Raw genomic sequence first — 22,249 nt, 5'->3', positions numbered from 1 at the left:
AGACACACTCACACACTCTCTCTCACACACACATACACACACACACACTCTTACACACATACACACACACTCTTACACACATACACACACACACACACACATGCCTAAACGGCTTCACTTTATGTTCAGCTTCCAAGTGATACTGCATTTGAACAATGAGTAATGTGATCAGATAAAGTTAAAATTCCCCAATAAGCCCTACCTTTAATTCTACTGGATACGAAATAAAGCCCAGAGAGTTTGATCAACTACCTGTGGCACTTGGTTACTTTGTGAAAGAGCCAAGACTAGAATCCAAGAGTTCCCACTAACTCTTGGTGACAGAATGACTCGCTACTTCACAAATGTTCTCTGACCCAGGCACTGTGGTATAGGCTATGTCCAAAACAACTCACTTGATGCTTCTAATAACTAATTTGTTTGTTTTGTTTTTTTTTAATGTATTTTTCACTAACTTGACCATTGAGCTACATAATAACTGGCCTATTAAATACCTCTCCTCATTAAATATCCTATTTCTTATGCTTGCTTCAGAGGAATTTGTGGTCAAGTCATATTACCATTTAAAATATGTAGGATATATCAACATTTGCAAATTCCATTCATTTTAAGCAGCGTTGTAGCTAATGTTAGTGGAGCCACAGTTGGCATATGTACAAATATATAATGCCATCTGATGTTAAGATTCTCTTCATGAAAGCAACATTTTCAGAGAGTGCCATGTTTTTTGGTGGGTGGTGATGGTTATACACTTTTCACTGTTGTGGATTCCTGTTTTATATTGTTTTGTGAATATACCTTGGATGGTCGTAATGTAGTACACTAGCCACACAGTCTTTAAAACATTTGTTTATTTATTTAATGTGTGTACGTGCAAATGCCTACATACATCTGTGCACCATATACATGCAGTGCCCAAGGAAACCAGAAGAGGGTGTCAGATTCCCTGGGACTAGAGTTACAGAGGTGTGAGCCCTCACATAGGTCCTGGAAATGGATCCTAGGTTTCTGGAGCAGTAGCCAGTGGTCTTCCCTGATGAGCCACCTCTCCAGCCCCTGCCACACTACCTTACAAGTGTCTATCTGTTTATTCCAGTGGGACATGAACTGCTTGAGGGCAGCCTCAGCATTTTAGAAATCTGGGCATCCAGCTTAGACCACATTCTCAATGAGCATTGCAAGACAGGGTCTCCAGGCCTGGGGGAAGGAATGAGTCATAGGTTATGCCTCTATACAGAGTGCTTTTTTCCAACAAAGAAAGCATTATACAACGTTGACATCTCTTGCTGAAGCCTACTCTCTTAAAAGCTCATCACTGGTCTTAAATAGGTCCTAACTACCTCTCTTAGACTAAAGTCAAACTTACAAATGAAATCTATTTAGCATAAGAATGAAAATGGAAGACATTTCCTGAAAGTTCTCTACCATTTTCCTTTATCCTTCAGGTATTTTGACTACAAAACAAACAACTATCCATCTATTACTGTCCTTTAACATTTATCTGTTTCACCATGTGTGGGGCACACAGCTGTAATGACAGCACTCAGGAGTCAGAAGCAGAGGCAAGAGAATGTCAGGAGTTCCAGGCTAGCCTAAGCTAAATATTGAGGCTTTGTCTAAAAATGAACTAACATGAGCTGTCTTGCTCTACAAGTACTAAACCCTATCTTAAAAATGTAGGAACTTAGCAGAGGACAACTTAATGGAGGGAAAGGAGAAAACTGTGTTCTTGGTAACACCTTTTAGGTCCCCACATCTGGCTATGCTAAAGGCAGTGCAGCCTCTAGGCTTCTCAGTTACCTAAACCATTAACAACAGTGTTTTGCTGCTATTGGTGCCAGAGAAAAACACAGGGCATCCAGTCAAACTTGAAATTCAAATAAACAATGACATTAAAAAAAAAATCCTAAGTATGTTCCAGATATTTCGTGAGACATGTACTGCGAGTTTTGTCCTGGCTTATCTGAAGCAGAAACACGACCGGGTGGCTGTGCTTTTATTTGCTAACTCTGACAACCCAACTTGCAACCAAAATGTATTAGTGTTGGTGGAAAACACAGTGTTCACATGAGAACCGGAAAAACGTCTGTTGTTTGGGTGGATGGAAGATATGAGTCCTCAGCTAGCTGTGACAGAATGACAAAGCTTGGGGGTGTTGCCTCCCGGGTTGTTTCCAGTAGAGTGTCACAGTGCTGAGAGGGGGAAGTGGCAAGAATATAGGTGTCTGTGCTGAGCCACGGACCAGCAAGGTTACACACATTTAGGAATAAAAAGACCAAGTTAAAATTAATCATATTTATTTGTAAATGGTAAGGGGTTTTCTCTCTCTCTCTCTCTCTGTGTGTGTGTGTGTGTGTGTGTGTGTGTGTGTCATGGTGCAGTGTTGGGGTCAGAACAACTTATGGGAGTCAATTTGTTCTGGACTTTTACTATATGGGCCCCAGGATGAAGCTCAAGTATCAGGCTTGGTGATCAAGGACTTTACATACTGAGCCATGTTGCTGGTCCTCAAGTTGAAATCCAAAGCATATTTAATTATTTCCTCCATGACTAGCACAGTCAAGGAAGGGGAAATGATGAGAGAAAGAAAAGAGGGAAGGAGAGGAGAATGGGAATAATATGGGTGACAATAATTTCCGTCGCAGAGAGGGAGGTCCTGACAATAATTTAGGGGTGGCATTAGTGACTTGGTTCCCCCAGAACTCTCACAGAGTGTGCATCTCTTGGGGCTAAGTGCAACTGGTCATTGGAATGGCATGTTCAGCCATCATTACCACCAAACTAGTGTACACCCTTCAGATATGAGCTCTGGCTTTTTGTCTGAGTCACATCTCTCTGATCTCTCTGATGTGAGAGGTCACACCAGGTGAGAAAGTGAGAAATTAGCAAACCCAGGTGACTGCTGAGACAGAAGGAAGGGCACAGCATGTATTCAGAGGCACTAATGGGAGAGAAAGTTGGCACTGAAGGGTTGAACACAGCACCTGATGGTTGGGTGGTGATGCACCTGCTCCACACTGCCTTCTGGCTGCAACTTCTAGGGATGGGTTTACAAATGTATGCCTGGTTCCCTTTGCTTGGCTACTTCTGTCCTGCCAAGGGATCCAGCTTCAGCTCTGATTCCTGGACACCTTTGACCCTTGTCTGACACTGGGTTATTTGTGTGTGTGTGTGTGTGTGTGTGTATGTTTGTTTGTTTGTTTGGCTTGGTTTTTCCAGACAGGGTTTCTCTGTGTTGTTCTGGAAATTGCTATGTACAACAGGCTGACCTCAAACTCGGAGATGTGCCTGCTTCAGCCTCCCAAGTGCTGGAATTAAAGGCATGGCCACCACCTCCAGGCTTGACATTGGGTGATTTAACTTTCCTTCCTCACACGGGCTCTCCAAACCCCCACAGTGACACTGTTAACACTGATGTGAGAATTCTGCTTTGGAGGAAACTGGATATGTTCTTTCATTACAGCTGTGAACTCCCCACACTAAAGTTTCCAAACCCTCACTGTTACCCTGTGTGAGAAAACTAATGTCTTGGTTCCTCAAAAGTAAATGGAGAACTCAGAAAAATGATAAAGACACCTGGTCAAAGTGCCCAAGGTACAGCACTGATGCTAATTGTGTGGAAGATGTGTTGGCAATGAACCATGACATGTTGAATGAGGTGACACAGGTACTGAGGTATGCAACACAGCAGCATAGCCAAGTATGTGACTAGGACAGTGAGGGGACAGTGTTTCTAGACACGTTTGTATTAATGAAACTCATAGATTAAGGACATCCTTTTTAAGTATAAGACAACAAAGCAAAAAGCATATGCTTGCTGCAAAGCACAAATCTACCCACACCTTATTTGTCACAGGTTATTTGATCACACTGTATCTTCAGATTCTTATTTAGCTGTGGTGTGGCTCAGCCTTAGCACACACCTTTAATACAAGAGCTCTCTGATTGAATGTTGTAAACTGGATTAATGAAGTCAACCATAGGTCAAGAGGCAGAGCAAGCAACCAGTTGGCAGGGAGTGGACACAGGATTATTAGGAAAACCATAGAGAGTAAGAGGAGTCAGGAGGACAGATAGAGAGACTCACAGGAAGTAAAAGGGAAGGATATTGAGTTTGAAGGAGGCTTTTTGAGAGAGGGGCATTTCTCCTGGGGCATCTGCTGAAGAAGAAGGTCAACTAGGTGCTTTCTGTACCTCTCTGAGCTAGCAGGCTCTCATTCCAGCATCTGACTCCTGAATCTTCATTGGTAAAATTGAACAATGAAGATTTTGTTAAAACAAACAAACCAACACTCAACTTATGGGAACCAGTGATCTCACTACCTCGTGAGACTGAACAACATCTGTATCAGGAAAGCCATGGTTGGGAGATGGAGGACATCTTGGCTACACTGAAACAACCACCTGGGAAATTCTGCCCTGGCATCTGATATGTGACAGGCCCTCTGGTTGTCTTTCTTTGTCTCCCAGAAATCAAGCCACATCCCTCAGGTGACAGAGTCGATGTGCTGTGTTGGGGCCTTGTAACCTCTCCCACACCCCCCTCCTGGCCACAGCAGAATAAGTTTATGGTTCCTTCTATTGCCCACCACCATGGTTCCAGGCTAGGTCACATGGTATGAAGCTTGCTACCATCCCTGCAAACCTATCAAAGTTAGAAAGCCCCTTTGTTCTCCAGAACTAAAGGATCTGTCTCCATTTAGGACCCAGAGATGCTATTTTAAGCACAATGTCCAAACTCTCCTAACATACTAGCATTTTAAGGAAAGACTTTCTTGCCCTTCAAGACGCCATGGTAACTGCCCATGGTCACAGTGTGATGTCTCACCTAATGTTCTACCACTTCAAATTCCAATCATGAAGGCCTGTCACCCTGAGTCTTTCTCCCAGTGAAGCTCACATGAAGGGTCGTTTTGTGTCAGTTCCTTCCTATGAAGCTGCTATTCTTTCTAACTGTACCTTAGTCTAGGCTGGTGTTCAGCCAAGCAGAGATATGAGTACTTGGCAGAGGAACCTGGCTACTGTGACATGTTGATGGTATTGTGGCGGCCATAGTGGCCTCTCTCCCTCTCCGGCTCCCCAGGCTCAGTGCATTCTTCCTGGAGCATAGTTTGAAGGTAGATATATATTTTAATAACTCTGTGTAAGGTTCCACAGACAGTAGAATTTGTCACAGGTGACATCATCTTGGTGTCCCTGTTAGCTACTTTTCTCCCTGCTGTGACACAATATCCACAAGATGCCATTGCAGAAGGAAGGATTTGTTCTGCATCAAGGTACAGGATGACACATTTTATCATAATGGTGACGGCGTGGAGCAAGAGGCTTATTAGTCACGTGGTATCAACCACCAGGAAGCAGAGAGTGAAAGAGAAATGGGAGCAGATTATGTAACCTCAAGGCCTGTCCCCTAGTGACCCACTTCCTCCAGCAAACCTCCATTTCCTAAAGGTTTCACAACCTTCCCAAACAGTGAAACCAGCTGGGCCCAGAGTTTCCCACCTATGAACCTACAGTAGACTTTCCACACTCAGACCACAGTAGTGCCCAAGAAGTTCTGGTTTGGGGATATTTTGTATTTCTGCTTTGTTTGTAACACAGGTCTTTCATTGGTTGTCTGAGCAGTTGCTTTTTGACACTGTACTTTACTCTGTAGCCCATGCTAGCCTGGAACTTACTGTGTAGCCAATGGTGATTCTTCTGTCTTAGCTGCGTTACAGACAGGTTACCACAAAGATCTGTCTTAGGAAACTGCATGAGCCACCTTTGTTCAATGAGGTGGTCCTTTGTGATCAAACTCCCAAGTCCTGACATATTCCTTCCAATGATGGTCGGTGCTCTCAGCCAGAATGACATTTCCTTCATTGCAACACCTTTGGGCCAACTCTCATTCCTTCGTTGACTTACTCAGTTAGGGTTACCTCCAACCAATTTGCATATCCTGGCTCCCAAGGCATTTTCTTCTGACAAATGATCATGGTGTCAGCAAGCATATTTACAATTTCCAAAGAATTTACAGGAAAGTAGAAGCTATAAAAACCATAATAAACCATGACGTTAGATTCTTCTAAAGATGGCTGTCAACATGTGCCTCCAAACCCAGCTACAGTTGGCTGTAGTATATCATCAAGCTGCAGTGCTCCCATGGCAACCAGCATACACTCAAAGCTTATAAACATATACTAAGAGTGGAAAATGTTCTGTATAGCAGTGGGAAGAGCCAGGTCTATCCCAGTTACACAACAGATCAGCTGCGTGATCTGTGTAGCTATTTATAACTGGAGTATGTTTTCCAGTTCTGTCATTGTTTCTCAAAGTGTGTGCCTCAGATCACTGACATCAAATCCTATAGCTTTGGCTTCTTCTTCTTCTTTTTTTCTTGTAGAACATGATTTTAATATTTTCAACTGTTAATTTTTAATGAACAGAATAATTATTTTAAGATATATTTTGTTGTTATGTCTCCCTTTTCATTTCTGATTTTATTAATTTGGATACTGTCTCTGTGCCCTCTGGTTAGTCTGGATAAGGGTTTATCTATCTTGTTGATTTTCTCAAAGAACCACCTTCTGGTTTTATTGATTCTTTCTATATAGATTTTTTTGTTTCTATTTGGTTGATTTCAGCCCTGAGTTTGATTATTTCCTGCTGTCTACTCCTCTTGGGTGTATTTGCTTCTTTTTGTTCTAGAGCTTTCAGATGTGCTGTCAAGCTGCTAATGTAAGCTCTCTCCAGTTTCTTTTTGGAGGCACTTAGAGCTATGAGTTTTCCTCTTACCACTGCTTTCATTGTGTCCCATAAGTTTTGGTATGATGTGTCTTCAATTTCATTAAATTCTAAAAAGCCCTTAATTTTTTTCTTTATTTCTTCCTTGACCAAATTATCATTGAGTAGAGTGTTGTTCAGCTTCCATGTGTATGTGTGCTTTCTGTTGTTTTTGTTGGTATTTAAGAACAGCCTTAGTTTGTGGTGATCTGATAGGATGCATGGTATTATTTCAATCTTCTTGTATCTGTGGAGGCTTGTTTTGTGATCAATTATATGGTCAATTTTGGAGAAGGAACCATGAGAAGAAGGTATGTATATATATATATATATATATATATATATATATATATATACATATATATATTGCTTTAGGATGAAATGTTCAATAAATATGTTAGATCCATTTGGTTCATAAATTCTGTTAGTTTCACTGTGTCTCTGTTTAGTTTCTGTTTCCATGATCTGTTCATTGCTGAGAGTGGGGTGTTGAAGTCTCCCACCATTATTATATGGAGTGTGATGTATGCTTTGAGTTTTAGTACAGTTCCTTTTATGAATATGGGTGCCTTTGCATTTGGAGCATAGGTGTTCAGAATTGAGAGTTCATCTTGGTAGATTTTTTCCTTTGACCAGTATGAAGTGTCCTTTCTTATATTTTTTGATAACTTTTGGTTGAAAGTTAATTTTATTCAATATTAGAATGGCTACTTCAGCTTGTTTCTTGGGATCATTTGCTTGAAAAATTGTTTTCTAGCCTTTTACTCTGAGGTAGTGTCTGTCTTTGTCACTGAGGTGCGTTTCCTGTATGCAGAAAAATGCTGGGTCCTGTTGACATAACCAGTCTGTCAGTCTATGTCTTTTTATTAGGGAATTGAGTCCATTGATGTTAAGAGATATTAAGGAAAAGTGATTGTTACTTTCTGTTATTTTTGTTGTTAGAGTTGGAATTATGTTGTGTGGCTATCTTCTTTGGGGTTTGTTGAAAGATTACTTTCTTGCTTTTTTTTCTAGGGTGTAGTTTCCCTCCTTGTGTTGGTGTTTTCCATCTATTATTCTTTGTAAGACTGGATTTATGGAAAGATATTGTATAAATTTGGTTTTGTCATGGAATATTTTGTTTTCTCCATCTATGGTAATTGAGAGTTTTGCTGGGTATAGTAGCCTGGTTTGGCATTTGTGTTCTCTTAGTGTCTGTATGACATCTGCCCAGGATCTTCTAGCTTTCATAGTCTCTGTTGAGAAGTCTGGTGTAATTCTGATAGGTCTGCCGTTATATGTTACTTGACCTTTTTCCCTTACTGCTTTTAATAATTTTTTTTATTTTGTTTTGTGAATTTGGTGTTTTGATTATTATGTGATGGGTGGAATTTCTTTTCTGGTTCAGTCTGTTTGGAGTTCTGTAGGTTTCTTGTATGTTCATGGGCATATCTCTCTTTAGGTTAGGGAAGTTTCCTTCTATAATTTTGTTGAAGATATTTACTGGCCCTTTAAGTTGGGAATATCCGCTCTCTTTTATACCTATTATCCTTAGGTTTGGTCTTCTCATTGTGTCCTGGATTTCCTGGATGTTTTGGGTTAGGAGCTTTGTGCTTTTTGCATTTTCTTTGACGGTTGTGTCAATGTTTTCTATGGTATCTTCTTCCCCTGATAATCTCTCTTCTATCTCTTGTATTCTGTTGATGATGCTTGCATACCAGCCTCAGGACTACATGAGATTCTGTCTCAGAAAAACAAAACCAATGAAACTTATATGATCAAAATGCATTGTATTAAATTCCCAAATAATTAGTAAAATGTATTCTGACTTTAACACAAATGACATATATGTGTCTGGGGGGCGGGGGCAAAAAAAATCCCTAAATAGCTGCATACTTCAGAGGTCTGCAGACTAGGGGCTATTAAGGTTTACTTTCTTGCTTTATGTCTATCTACTAAGTGTTTGACGTGCCTGACACTGCCTTAGTTAAGAAATGGTTAACACCTGCTGTATCTGATCTGGTTTTGTTGTTGTTGTTGTTTGTATTTTGTTGTTGTTTTTCCTTCTTTTTTCTTAGACCTAAGACATTTCCTTGAGCGAGTACCAGGAGATCAGAAGGTCTACCCCAAATTGATTCCGTTAGCATAATTTGAGTTAGCTAAGAGGATCTGCAGATCTGACACATGAAGGACTCCAAAGAATATGAGCTTCCAGCTAGGGGGCCTTGATCAAGTTTGTTTTCTCAGCCAGTTAAATAATTAAAAGGCAGGAAAGATCTCAAGCGTGACAAGTAGCAGCAGGGAAAATCTCAGATACAAGGAATCATCCAGTGTAGAGGTGATGAAAGGCTTCTATTCAGGTGAAGAAATACACACACACACACACACACACACACACACACACACACGTGTGCGCGCGCGCACAGATGCACACACCAAGAACAAGATCCTTTGCAAAGCCAGACAGTCTGAAATCTGATTTCTCTTCAAGAGCTGGTGGGTCTTAAGGTCTGGCTAACTTAGGGTTGGTCAGTTTGAACAAAGACAGGGAGGCCGATAGGGCCACAAATTTGAGATAAACATGTCCTGAACTAGCCTTGAACTTGTTGGACAGGTCCACTGCTGAAGGAGGGGGATTTCCCACTGACTGAGAAAACTTCCAAGCCAGCAAGGCCTTTGTTTCCAGCTGCCAGGCCTTTGCATCAAGTCAGGAGGTGGAGGAAGGTTTGGCATCTTTATTACTGAGCTGTGGCCCCTCCTCCTAGCAGGGAGTCTCTCTAACTTTCACTTCCTCACCGCTACATGAGAAGACATTGCAGGATGCAGGCCCAGGTTCCCAATCTGAGGACCCCAGATTGCCTGTAATCTGTCTGCTATCTCCCTAGAAGCCCCACATTTCTATCTAACAAGCTCCAACTGCCCCACACTCTTTCTGTATCTTATGTAACAGGGCATCAAACCCTAGTAAGACCCCAGACCTTAACACAACTGACTCAGCATGTAGACAGCAGTACCTGCCAAAACTAAAACACAGGCCTAATGCATTGAAGTCCATAGTTCTGGGAAAGTCTCTAAATAGCCTATCCTTGCTTTTGACTTCTGTAGTTCTACTTCTGGCTAACTGTTCTTGTTCATTGAAGTATGTCAACCCAGAATATTGGTTTTGTGCCTAAAAGCTTACCCTGAGAAAGGTTCAGTGCTACATTGGGATCCTGAACACCTGGTGTAATCGATGGCTGGCTAATAAAGATTTCCTATTGACTTAAACCCATGTCTGAGCAATCTTCTGTGGTGGATAGCCGCACAGCATCTCCTACATGCTATTTACCACCCACCCCATTTCTGCATGTTAATTACGTTGTGTGTACACCCTCTCTTATTTCTCTGCCTAAGTTAGTTCATTTCCTGGATTAACACAATCAAACCTTCAGAGGAAATATAAAATGTCTCTGCCTCCAGTGTGGCAGCAACTGTATTGGGATTATAATAAGCATATAAAGGCCTTAGAACACACACTCTGTTGATAACCAACCTTGGAACTGGTTTCACTTTGTGAGTTATTAGCTGCTTAAAGAAAATGTTCATATCACACGTTGGAACAGGATCCATTCCATATACAACCACCAAACCCAGACACTATTGCATATGCCAGAAAGATTTTGCTGACAGGACCCTGACATAGCTCTCTCTTGTGAGGTTATGCAAGTGTCTGGCAAATACAGAGGTAGATGCTCACAGTCATCTATTGGTTGGAACACAGGGCCCCCAATGAAGGACCTAGAGAAAGTGCCCCAGGAGCTAATGGGGTCTGCAACCCTATAGGAGGAACAACAATATGAACCAACCAGTACCCCCAGAGCTCATGTCTCTAGCTGTGTATGTAGCAGAGGGTGGCCTAGTAGGCCATCAATGGGAGGAGAGGCCCTTGGTATTGTGAAGATCAAATGCCCCAGTACAGGGGAATGCCAGGGCCAGGAAGCGGGAGTGGGTGGATTGGGGAGCAGGGCTGGGGGAGAGTATAGGTGGCTTTGGGGATAGCATTTGAAATGTAAATGAAGAAAATATCTAATTAAAAAAAAGAAAGAAAAGAAAATGTTCATTGTCCAGGCATGGTGGTGCACGCCTTTAATCCCAGCTCTCTGGAGGTAGAGGTGGGTGGATTCTATGAGTTAATGCTTGAGTTAAAGATCAGTCTATTCTACTATATAGCGCAGTGGTTCTCAGCCTGTGGGGTGTAATCTCCTCCAGGAGGGGTCAAATGACCCTTTTATAAAGGTTGCCTATGACTGTTGGAAAACACAGATGTTTACATTACAATTCACAATAGTAGCAAGATTATAGTTATGAAGTAGCAATGAAATAATTTTATGGCTGCGGGTCACAACAACATGAAGAACTGTATTTAAAGGGTTACATCATTAGGAAGGTTGAGAACACTGCTGTAGTGAGTTCCAGGGCAGCCAGGACTACATAGTGGGACCCTGTCAGAAAAGAAGAGAAGGAGGGAGGAAAGGAAGGGGGGAAGGGAAAGAGGGAGGAAGGGAGAGAGGGAGGGAGGGAGGGAGGGGGAGAAAAATATGCTACTTTACTAACGGCAGGTTTTGTTGGATTTTGAAGTGTCAGTGAGTAGGGAAATCAAATTCAGGATCTTGTGAAAGCCCTGAGTCATTTTCTCCCAGATGCCAATTTGCTACATCTTGGCTCACATAAATGAAGGCTCCCTTCCTCAAGGCCTCCAGGAAACAGAGGGCAGACAGGAGGAGCAGGGACTGGTGCCAGACAAAGTTCGCTCTGGCGCAATGTGAGAACATAGATAGGCTAGGGGCTACTGTAGAAGGCTCTCTCCTTCCCCTTCACTCCAGGAAACCCTCTGCTGGTCAGGGGCTGCTTTCTTTTCAGTGATGGAGCCAGCAGTCTTCACAGTCCTGTCAGCACAGACATTCTGGGGATATTTGCAGGATAAAAAACAAAAAACAAAATTAAAAAAAAAAAAAACAAACCTTGAGAGGTTTTGTTTTCAACTACATTTTGTCACAGTCTTGCTTTGTTCCTCCCATCTGGCCTTGGGGGAAGTAGGTTAGCCCATCTAGGCAAGTTTAATAGCAGGTTCTGGGGGTAAAGCCCACAGTCACTATGGGCTAGTCCCAGGATGCTAAGGAGAGGCCTGGTCCCAGCCCCAGCATGCCTCAATCCCCAGAGCTTCTACAGAGAGGGACCAGGCACCGCTCTCTTTAATGTAGGCAGAGGCAGTGTGAAAGCACAGGCACAGGAGTCTGAGGCCTTGGCACCCCGGTGTTTTACCTGGCTGGAGGTAAGAAGGAGAAGCCCACCAAAGTTAAAAGGGCTCTGGGGATTAAGGAAACCTCCCTGGAGGCAGGAAGGACTGCTTCTGGGTTACTCCCTGACCAAGGTCCTAGGAGAAAGTGGCTGTGAGGCTGGCTGTGTTCTGCCCCGCCCCCCAGTCTTCTCTCCCATACCTCTCTCTTTCTCTCTTCCCACCACCTACAAGGGCAGCTTGGAGCCGCCCAGCCCACACAGCGCACACAAACAGAATCTCCAGAAGTTGACATGGTTGGAATGCGTCTGGGGTCTCAGTAGCACTGTAGCTGAACCACACACGCTGTATTCTAAATTGAAGTAATTCAAACGCTCATGGAGACCCTGAAGAGCACAGGGGGTGACAGTGACCTGATAGTTTAGAACCTCCTGGAAGACAGGAAGAGAAGTTGGCTCCTGTGGCTATTTGGGTTGATAAAGTTGACCTCGGCGGTGTATCTTGCTCTAGGAAAGGATTCTGGATTCTCCGGATGGAGTACTATCAAATTACTACCAAATTGCTCTTACTGGCTTTCTGTATCCACCTAGGCAGGCAGTAACTGTTTTCCTGTGAGTATTCCTTCTCCCCTCCAGAGGCTGAGCCCAGGGTTGGGGCTCCTGGAAAAGAGCATTCATGAGACACAAAAGCATAAAATGTAATCTCGAATTCACCGGGTGGCTTTTCCTTCCCTCTCGCCATGCCCAGCTGCTTTTGTGAGTCCTGGCAGCCTTTTCTCTGCAGCAGCCTCCTGGAGCCGCTCCCCCCTTCCCCCGTGCGTTACATTCCACAGGCACTCTAGACCAAAGGGCTGTTTGTCTAAACAGCGTAAAGTTGCTATTTCTTTACTGCTTTTCTAATAAGAAACTGCCTTGAACGTGGAGGACTTCCGGTCTTCAGTCTTGCTCATTTCCCAGATATTGCTCTTTTCTTTCTTTCTTTTTTTAAAAACAGCTCTAGAACTCTCGATCGCAGCCATGCCTGAGTGGGCGCGCAGCAGAGTTTAGGCGGTTTGGGGTGCTAATTAATTCAGGTGCAGAAGAGCAGCCCAATCAGGTGAAGCTGGCACCTGGCCCATGTGTGAGTGGTGACTCACCTGCTGGAAGACAATCTGGGGACCGTATAGCTTGAATAGCAACAAATACTTGGCTTGATTCATGCGTGGATGTTTACGGATTATCTAGAAGGAAAGCTGGAGCCGGGATGATTCCTAAATAGGGTAAGACAGGTTGACAAAGTCATAAAAGCTACCCAGTAGGAATAAAGTCCTCCCACTCATCAGCTCTGTTGCTAAGATTCTGTGTTGATTCCTGACTCAGAGGATGGAGCAGCGTGCAGCCAATTGTTCTGGAAGAACTCTGCCTTTGTGGGACTCAGAGTGCCTTCCTAGGTGGTCTCTGGAGGGGTCAAATAACTTCAAGCAGGGTGCTGCCGGTTCCCATTTGGGGACTACCTCTGAAGCCAAGGCTGAACTCCCCCCTCTCCTGACTCCTCCTCCTCTTCTCTCCCTCCCATTCCCCCTCCTCCCCCATACTGTCTTGCCCCTCCCCCTTCTTTCTCCTGTCTCCCTCTCTTCTCTCCTTTCCTCCCAACTCTCTTTTCCTGTCTTCCCCTCCTCTCACCACCTCTTCCCTTCCCTCATCGATCCCCCTCCTCTCTCTCCCTCCTTCCTCTCCTTTCTACCTCCCCTCTCCTCTTCTCCCTCTGCATCTTCAGACCTTCAAAGATGCTAATCTTCAGATTAAGAGGATACCAAAGATGTTTTGGTATCAGATAATCTGATTTTTTTTTCAAATACTCATTATAGATGTCCTACCAAATTGGCTTCCAGGCTGTTACGATGGCTCAGTGCAAAGATTTGGCGCTAAGCCTAACAACCTGAATCTTGTCCTTGGAACTGTTTAAAAAAGATGTTGTTTTGGAGTGGAGTGGTTGCTCATGCCACACCTTTGTTCCCAGCACCCAGGAGGCAGAGGCAGGTGAGTTTGAGGCCAGGTTGGTCTACATAGTGAGTTCCAAGACAGCAAGGGCTCTGTTGAGAGACCATGTCTCAATAAACAAACAAGTAAATATGAAAAAAATCTATTTGCTCAAATGTGTTCTAAATGTAACTCAGCTAACAGTGGTAGAAGGCCATGTTAAAAATACGCAGAATCTGTCATCCCTTTTACAGTGAACCAGGTTTCAGCATAACTGAAAGCCAGGTGGATTGAGGCATGTTCTTCTATAGATCAACATTCAGAGTGGGGTGACTTTTAGTGGAAACTTCAGAATCAGAAAATAATCGTGTTGCAGGAAATTTCAGAATCAGGAAATAATTGTGTTACAGTTTTTATTGGGAGGGGACTAGTGGTTATCAACAGGTAATAGTTTGCAGTGGTGAGATCAGCCAGTCAGCTTCAGACATTTTAACAGTGTTAACAATGCACCCCCCACAGAGATGGTTAAAAACCACACAAGGAAACAGACCTATGAGTGGAGTACGCCAAGAAACAGTTGAGCCTGAACCACATCCAAGCCAAATAATCTCTGATCTAGAAAGAAGATGAGGATATGGGAGGCACAGTTAAAGGCCTTGCAGGAAAGGAGCCGGTGAAAGCTGGGCTTGGGCAACCCAGAGAAACTGTGCTGCTTCCCCAGGTCACTGCTGAGGAGACACCCAGAGAGGTCAGCTCCAGGGTAGAACAGACTCAGAGTCCTCGGAGGATACCTAACAGCCAAACACAATGAATGAATTGGGCGGATCCTAATTTGAACAGATAGCAGAAAAGTTAATTTTGATAACTGAGAAAATTTATCAAATGTCAATGATTTTTTTTTTGTAATTTCAATGAATGAGATAATGGAATTATTGTTACATAAAAGTATTTGCTTTGGAGATTTAGCTGAAATTCATGTTGATACAATTCTGGAATATCTTTAATATGCATTCAAGCAAAAGCATAAAGCAAACGTAAACAAAAAAAACCCTAGTCGATTGGTGTTAATGCTAGGCACTGGCTCAAGGTTTTCTGTTTGTTTCCTATTCTTGAGTCAGATTGGACATTTTCATAATAAAAAAAATCAAAATAAAAATGTAACACCTGAATCTTTTCTTCTTATTCATTGTAGTGTCTCTCCATACTTTGAACTCCTATTACCTCCTCCAACCTCAGAATGTCACTACATTTGGGGACAGAACCTTTTAAGAGGTCATTGTGGCATAACAAGTCACATAGTTGGGCCATAACACAATAGAATTGGTGAAGAAGAAATCAGGATCTGTGGAGTTAGTGTTTTGTCATTGTGACAAGATGGAGTCATCTTGGAAGACTGTGCCTCAGTTAGGGAATGGCTTTCATCAGATTGACCAGTAGATGAGTCTACTGAGCATCTTATTGATTGGTGCTTGATGTGGGAGGGGCTAGTCCACTGTGGGTGGTGTCACTCCTAGACAGGTAGTCCTGGAGCATATAGAAACCAAACTGAGCAAACCATGGAGAGCAAGCCAGTAAGCAGCACTCTTCCACGGCCTCTACGTCACTTCCTGTTCCTGGGTTCCTGCCTTTGGTTCCTGCTCTGGCTTCCCTCAGTGGTAGAATATTAAATGGGCTTTGTTGCTGTTGTTTTTTAAGACAGGATTTCTCTGTGTGGCCCTGGCTATCCTGGAAGTCATTCTGTAGACCAGGGTAGCCTTGAACTCAGAGATCTGCCTGTCTCTGCCTCCTGAGTACTGGGAATAAAAGTATGCACACCACCTAGCTGTGGACTCTTAAGTGTCAGCTAAAATAAACCCTTTCTTCTTTGAGTTTATTTTGATCAAGGCATACTTCCCCAATGACACACATTCTCCAACAAGGCCACACATCCTAATTGTGCCCTTCTCATGAGCCCACGGGGGCCATTTCCATTCCAATCACCACACTGGCACCTTGATCTTGGATTCCCATTCTCTAGGGCTGCAAATCATCGTTTCTATTCAGCTGCCCAGTCTGTGGGGCTTCGTGATGATAGCACTAACAATCTATACTTGCTTTTTTATTTGTTTCTCTTTATGCCACTTATCACTCTATAATATACATATTTCCTTAGGTTAAACTTCTCCTACTAATTAGGCCTGCAGCCTGAAGCTGGGCTGAAGGGAGGTAGGCAGAGCTTCGGATGCTGGTCTTGGGGTCTGAGGCAGAGATAGGAGGAGAAGAGGACAGAGAAGAAGGAAGAGGTTGCCATGGGGTAGATGTATCGTGAGAACATGGCCATGAGGACCTGCCTGTTGGAGTAGGAGTGGCTCATGAAAAACACATGATATCTCGGGGTTAGTGGCAGGGAAGTAGACAAAGCAGCACACAGGGTTGATACCTGCCCAGCTCTGGTGCTTTAAGGCTTATTATAAATATAAAGGTTTGTGTCTTTTATTTTGGAACTAAATGATCTAAGGTTGGGTAGAAATCTCCAAATAATATTTACCACAACAGGGTGGACTGCCATGCTGCTCACTTTACATCCATGTGCTTCATCCTGTGACCTGGCTGGATTTTCTGACCTTTGTCTGGAGGCTGGGCGTCAGTTTGCCCTATAGAGAGGCCACTCTATGTTCTGATTCTCTTCCAGCCAAAGTGAACCTGGCACCCTCACTCTGCATCTGAACGCCAGGAAATTTGTGGGAGACTCCAAATTACTTTAGTGTCTAAAGAAATGGGGTACAGGGCTGGAGAGATGGCTGAGTGATTGAAAGCACATATGGCTTTTGTAGAGGACACATGTTTGGTTTGACAGTATCCACAACTGGAAACTTACAACTGTGTGTGACTCCAGGTCCAGGGACACAATACACTTCTGATATCTGCAGGCACCTACTGTCATACGTGAGCACACACACACACACAATTAAAGGAAAAAACACCTTTTTTTTCTTTTTAAAAAGGATATAAGTGAAATTTTGGAGAAAAGAAACTGTGACTAAGAGGAGGAAAAAATGAAGAAGAAAATAAGTCCCTTGTCACTCCCTAGACTTATGGTTCCTGCTGAAAACCTTTGCTATGGAGAAAATCCCATCTTAGGAGTTCTGGCTTCCTAATGTAGAATTATGGTGACTTTTTCTTAAGATTTCTTTGTAGCTACACCCAGGCACGTAATTTGTTCTTCATCACCTTAATATACTCACCAGAGTTGTCTAGAAGGGGACTCACATTGACCTACTTTGAAAGTAGACAATGTAAGAATGCCAACATGCCATCCAGAATCTAGTTTCTGGTAAAGATACAGGGGTTTTGGCAGTAGTGCTGTCTGAAAGTCCAGTTCCTGGTGCAGGAACTGTGAAGGAACCCTGACTTAGTAGCAACTTTGTAACTGTAGGCACTGAGGGCACTGGAGACAACTCAGCTCTGTAGCATAGGTGGCAATGTTATTTCTCAAAACAAAACCCCTTGCCTAATTCTCCAATCTTCCTGATAATTCTTCGGTTACCTAAAACCCCTTGCATAAACTTTGCTATTTAACCAAGTAATCTTAAAACAGGTACAGCTTGGTGAACCACAAAACACATGTTTTAAGGCTTGTTACTTAGGAGAGAGAATGAAAAGGTGGTTTTGGTGTGATAAAATATACATAACATAAAATTTACCATTTTAATAGTTGAATTTAGCAACAGTAGGTACCTTCACAATGTTGTGAGACATCTCTACTACCCATTTCCAGAAGCTTGAAACTAAATCATGCTAACATGATTTCATGTCTGTGAAGACACCAGAGGCCTATTTTAATTCAATTCTAGTAGGTATTTAATACTAACTTCTGCAGTATAAGGACTCTGGTTGTTTTTGACAGGTTGCCAGAATCTAGTTGGTGCCTGAAAAAAAAATTGTCTGATACTGAATAATCAAAATACTGAGATAACTGAGATACTATTTTTTTAGAAGAATAGATAATGGAATTTAATATCTAAATATATTTTAGGCAAACAATTTCTTTTAGCTACTAATTAACCTCAGATGATGCTAGGAAAGATGTTGGAATTGAGGCTTATAGAGATGATGCAGTCTCTCCCGGAAAACACAGTTAATGTCACCTCTGAGCTATGGTTCCAGGCTCTTGTCACTATCAGACTCCACAGGTCAGAGGTTGCTTTGCCTCTAATCTAAATTGCGTGCTTGGTCTCTAATCTGCACGCAACAGCATTGGAAAAGAAAACCTTACCTGATGCTTCCTCACCTCTAAACCCAAGAAGTCTCTAAACTGAGCTCAAGATTCTTGGTGTCTCCTGAGGTTCTCGGGGCCTTATGTCTTCATCTTCTTGACCTTCAAACACCTTTATAATTAACTGGTCATCTGGTTCTAGAACTTTGTTATGCCCCGGCTCCGCGGAAAACCCAGGGGGGCTCAAGAACTGCGAGTAGAGTCCGATGCAATCATGCATAAGAGTCTTTTTACTTTTGAGTCACACTCGGATCAAAAACCCTCCCACAGTGCAGGACAGCAGTGCGACCCCGAGCTTGGATGGCTTGGCACTTATATACAGCATAGTCAGAGATTCTTTGAATGCTTAGGGTGATGGGGGAGGCTGGGGAGATAAGTCATGTTTCAAACAGGATACCATTTGGTAGGTCGGAATCGCGAGGCTGAGAGGGGATTCTTCCGACCCAAGGATTATCTTTATGGGGCTATCAGGGACTAGTTTTATCCCCAGCTATAACTGTCTATGACCTCTGATTACCTCTCTTCTATGATTTAAACGTGGGATCCTAATCTCCTTTTTCCAAGGACAGGCACCAGCTGCACCTGGGAAGCGCCCAGCCAGTTATCAGGGAGAATGCTAGCCTGGGTGCCTCTGGAGCTGGGGAGGCTGTCATCTGTCTCACTCAAGCTGGCACTTGTGGCTTCTCAAGTTCTCTTGGGGTGGCCAGGGATGGGGAGAAATTCCCACGATTGCTGATTAATGCAGAGAGGAGCAGGGGTTGAGAAGCCAGAACTTCTGAGGGAAAACGCCTGCACACCCCACCGGGCTTGCTGTGGGACAGAGCTTAGGGTGGGGAAGGGGACTTCTACAGGAGAGTGCAGAAGCAAGCCGCCTGGTGCACTTCATATTCAGGTCCTAGTTGTCCTCGGTGCAGTGTGAGCTGTCATTTGTGTTCTGTTGATAGAAGCAGGAAACATTCTCCCTCTATTTCCTGAACTCTGTCTCTCAAAAAGGTGAGGAAAGGCGGCGTTTCCTGGCTTTATCTTCTTTGTGCGCTCCATTTTAGCTTTTAGCTCTCCATAGCAGATTCCTCTGGAATGCATCTTGGAGCAGAAATCTCAAAGCTCAGACTCAGAACATTCAAATCTGATAAAAGTTGTTGCAAGTTAGTAGTGGTTTTGCTGATCCTGGGTGACAGGGAATACCAGTGAATGATTGCTAGTTTCTGTTCAAGGTACTGTCCATGATGACAGGGAGGCAGAAGGACCTGGAGCAGCTGGTCACACCACATCTACAACATCTATTGAAGGTCTGAGCAGCAGCAGTTGCCAGTGGAATATGCCTGCACCTGGGTGTGGAGATGGGAAAGGTTGAAACGAATTAGCCTTCTGCCTTAAAGTCTTCTAGGTTAAAGTCTCCTGGCTAGAAGTACGACAAGTTAGTAAGGCCAGGTCAGCTAGTTTCTGCTTCAGGGTCTCCAGCTGGCATTAAGAATGCCCTAAGATTTCTGGAAGGAAAATTAATAAGAAAACAATATTTGGTGGTGAATTGGGAAAATCGATTATTCAACACTAGTTATTGAACATCTGTTTTATAGAAAGTTCTTTCCTGGGGGTGGGACAGTGGGTATAGGTTAGTCAGTAATGTGCTTGCTTGAAAGCATGAGGATGTGAGTTCAACCCTCAGAGCCCCTGTTTAAAAAAGCTGGATATGGTGGTACACTTCTAATTCCAGATCCCTGGAATCCTCTGGCCAGCTAGCCTAGCCTAACTGATGAGATCATATCCTGCCTTAGCTAGGGTTTCTATAGTTATGAACAGACACCAACTCTTAATAAGGAAAACATTTGCGGCTGGCTTACAGTTTCAGAGGTTCAGTCCATTATCACCAGGGCAGGAAACATGGCAGCCTGCAGGCAGACATGGTGCTGGAGGAGCTGAGAGTTCTACATCTGGATCTGAAGGCAGCCAGAAGGAGACTTGGTTTTCTGCACTGGGTGGAGCTTTAGCAGTAGGACTCCTTGAAGTCCACCTACACAGTGACACATTCCTCCAACAAGGCCGAACATATTCCAATAAGGCCATACTTTCTAATAGTGCCACTGTCCATGGGCCAGGCATATTCAAACCACCACAGATTCCAACAAGAGATTCTGTCCAAACACAAAGTAATGAAACCAAAACAAGTTTAATAGTGCCGGAGGAATGACACCCACCTGTGGCCTTTGGTACAATCTCTCTTTCTACACTAAGAGAAACAGTCAGAAGCCTGTTATCTAGACCTTAGATACTACTAGGAACAGACAGAAAGCAATATTCTGGTAGGGAAAGTGCTAGAAAGAACTCTGAGGCTGGGTAGCAGTGGAGAGGATCGACCATGAGTATGTGCCTTTCTCTTTCTTTCTTTCTTTCTTTCTTTCTTTCTTTCTTTCTTTCTTTCTTCCTTTCTCTCTCTCTCTCTCTCTCTCTCTCTCTCTCTCTCTCTCTTTCTTTTAAAAAATAAAGTCATCGTGGAGCTCACAGAGAAGGTGATGTTTGAATCATGTCCTGAAGGAAGACATAGAATGGCATGTCTCAATGGCATCTAGAGTGTCTCTGTCACACACACTGGGAAATGCCACACACTCCGGTCAAGTCTGCTTGACAGGCTGAAAAAGTCTGAAAGCACTCACGAGGAAAAGAGTTTCAAGGAAACTCACCTCCTGGAGCTTTGGTGGTCTCATTTACCCATATACTCATACTACAGTAGCAAATCTCACCCAAACAAGGGAATAATAGAGCTAGGGAATCCCACTGAGACAGAGATCTTCTCTACAGCTAGGTACAGCAAGCTTCACAGTAGAAGCAAGTTGGTAAATTCTTTTGACAAATGGAGATTTTCTAGTTACTTAAAAGTTACACTCATATAAGAATTTAGCAAGGCCTAGGAATTAGGGGGGATTGTGATATTGCATTATTTATGAGGCCTGTCAAGAGCAGAACCCCCTGGTGCTGGCCTTCACAAGGTTCAAAGGTGTAGTACTAGAGTGTAAAATTTTTACCTGTCACTAAGCTGACCCTAGGCAGGACTGTTTTATCTTTACTGTAAACATCTATCTGGTATACAGTAAATCTTTTTGAAGTCATTCCTTTGTTTTGTATCAGGTAACTTTAATGTATTTTGCCTGTTACCCTTTGTATTTTCTGTACTATATAAGATTGGTGTTCATTTTGTGGCAATACATTTAGATTTTACACAATCTCGTGTGTTGATCTGTCACCGGCTGACTCCTTGTCCACCTGTCCCAGAGACCCGTTCCACGCAGACAAAGGGACCCAGAGGGTCTGCGACATGTCCCAGACAGAAGGAATAAAAGATTTAAATCTCTGAGGTCTAGACATAGTTAGCAGGTTCCAGGGCTACCAAGGATGCCCATGTGGTTGAAGTGGAGTAAAAGAAACACATAGAGCCAAGAAGGGCAGAACAAGTAGCAGGCATGCTCCTTTCTGAATGTCCTGAGCAAGTGCATACCTCATATAAATACTTGGTCTCAAATGAGACATTCCATCAATATGTTCTCTGTCCTGTAGGGTGAAGCAGGTGGAGGGACCATTGTTGTTCTTTTCTTGTGAAATGTATATATATATATATATATATATATATATATATATATATATATTGTTGTTGTTGTTGTATATAATGTTAGTGCCCACATCCACATGTTTGTTTATACAGCACGAATATGCACATATGCTTGGTACTCAGGGAAGCCAGAAGAGGGTGTCAGGTTCCCCTGGAACTGGAGTGACAGGTGGTTGTGAGCCACCTGATGTGGGTGCTAGGAACCCAACGCAGGTCCTCTGCAAGTGCTTTAAACTGTTGAACCATTCTCCAGCCCCTTGGTGACATTTTGACTGCTCCTTGCTTTGAGTAACAAAAAGCAAGTTGCTAATAGCCAGTTGCTAATTTTCTGTCCTGGCTTTACAGACACAATCTGGCCTTTTCCCTAGTAAGATGGGAGCCATTTGTCTTCTCTTGGCAAGCCCTAGGCATAATTC

General features: G+C 43.2%; 1 long non-coding RNA gene across 1 annotated transcript; it reads right to left on the bottom strand.

Annotated features, from left to right (window-relative positions):
- Positions 1-11,524: 11,524 nt before the first annotated feature.
- On the bottom strand, positions 11,525-13,254 carry LOC147000789 (uncharacterized). Its single transcript, XR_015045601.1, has 3 exons — positions 13,155-13,254; positions 12,589-12,678; positions 11,525-11,686 (listed from the first exon to the last, which is right to left on the bottom strand). It is a non-coding gene; the product is annotated as an uncharacterized LOC147000789 (long non-coding RNA).
- Positions 13,255-22,249: the final 8,995 nt, after the last annotated feature.

This window comes from Mus caroli, unplaced genomic scaffold (assembly GCF_978045245.1).
Source record: "Mus caroli unplaced genomic scaffold, Mus_caroli_1 scaffold_16, whole genome shotgun sequence".
NCBI classification, from domain to species: Eukaryota; Metazoa; Chordata; class Mammalia; order Rodentia; family Muridae; genus Mus; species Mus caroli.
Note: the sequence above shows the minus strand (reverse complement) of the source record. Positions and strands in the feature narration are given on the sequence as shown.